The sequence below is a fragment of the Durotheca rogersii genome (assembly GCF_024521655.1).
Source record: "Durotheca rogersii strain YMJ 92031201 chromosome Unknown GGS23scaffold_2, whole genome shotgun sequence".
Taxonomy (NCBI): Eukaryota; Fungi; Ascomycota; class Sordariomycetes; order Xylariales; family Xylariaceae; genus Durotheca; species Durotheca rogersii.
In genome coordinates this window covers 2,469,809-2,471,332 of record NW_026251233.1, presented here as the reverse complement: position 1 = coordinate 2,471,332, position 1,524 = coordinate 2,469,809, and positions in this window count along the sequence as shown.

Below are 1,524 nucleotides of genomic sequence, written 5' to 3'. Positions count from 1 at the left end.
AAGAAAAAAAACGCCGATCGGGCTAGATCGGCGAGGGTAAACCGGGCTAAGTTAACCGTAAAGTAATAGAAAGGCTTCCTTATAATGTTAAACGAGAAACTAAAGGTACGACGGTAGTAATTAAATAATAACCAGTAGAATAAAGTTTCGCGGTAGTTTTTAAAGGGAGATATTAATCGGGATATACCGTATTATCCTTTTTAATTTAATTATCCCTTACGGTATAATTAAATTAAAGAAGCTATAGTAATACGGTAAGACATACCTTCTTAATATATTACGTAATACGTTACGATAAGCCTTATACTTATATAGAATAACCATAGCTCCCGTAAGTATAGGATATGCTATACTTATTATTTAGTTTATTACCTAGCTAAATTACTATCTTTATTATTTTTACCTTAATTAAAGATTCGTTTTCGTTATTAGATTCGTCGTTTTCCGATTAATATATCTATTTTAATTATAAGCGCTTAAGTTACTTCGTCGTACCGCTATAACCGAATAAGTAACTTTTACGTTTTATCCCTTTTCTTCTCTTACCTCTTATGCCTTCGGGCTAGCGACCATTATATCTCTACGACGAAGGGGCATAGCTAAGATACGATAACTATATTAAATTCCTTACCTCTCGATTAATATAGCGATATTAGTTTCATCTATCTTAGACCATCATACGTACTATAATCTTCGATAGAGTACACTTTCGAGTAAACCTATCCGGGTCTCTAGTATCGCATACGCTCTGCTCCTCCTCAATACTTACGTAATATACCCCTTAATTAAGCTTACGATAGTAAGGTTAATTATAATCCTTTACTTACGATAATAACCCAAGGGGTTATTCCTTAGTTTCGCTATACCTCGTTAAGGTTAATCGATTATTAGGTGCTTTATTTCGGGCTTCCTTATATTCCCTTATTCGTATATACTCCGGTTTATTACTAATGGTATTTTCTTTTAAGTTATATACTCTTCGTATCCCTTACTTAATACTTTATAGTTTATTATAAATAAAAATAATTATTCGTATAATTATTCGTATAATTATTCGTATAATTATTCGCTTTCGATTAAGCGGTTATTAGTTATATAAGTAATATAGTAATAATAATAGTAATAATTTTAATATTAATACTAAGATTTAATTTCCTTTATTATTATCGCGCGCGCTCGCGCGCGTTACTTATATTAATCGATTCTATCGTTTTTCTTACGAAGGCGGTTAAGTATAAATATATCTAGGATTTCTCGCTTTCGAATTAAACGTACCTCTTTTTTTCCCTTTCTTTCCTAAGTTATTTATTATAAATATATATCCCTAACTATAATTAAATAATTTTATTAATTACGCGATCGTAAGCTAACGTTACTAATAAAGCTTTATTAATTTATTATCGCAAGGTAAGTCCGCTTCCTTTATAATTTACGTAAAGCGTAGCTCGCGTATTATACGAATCGTAATATACTTCCATTAAACGACCATAAGATAATAACTTAACTTATTACGGTAAGGGTTAT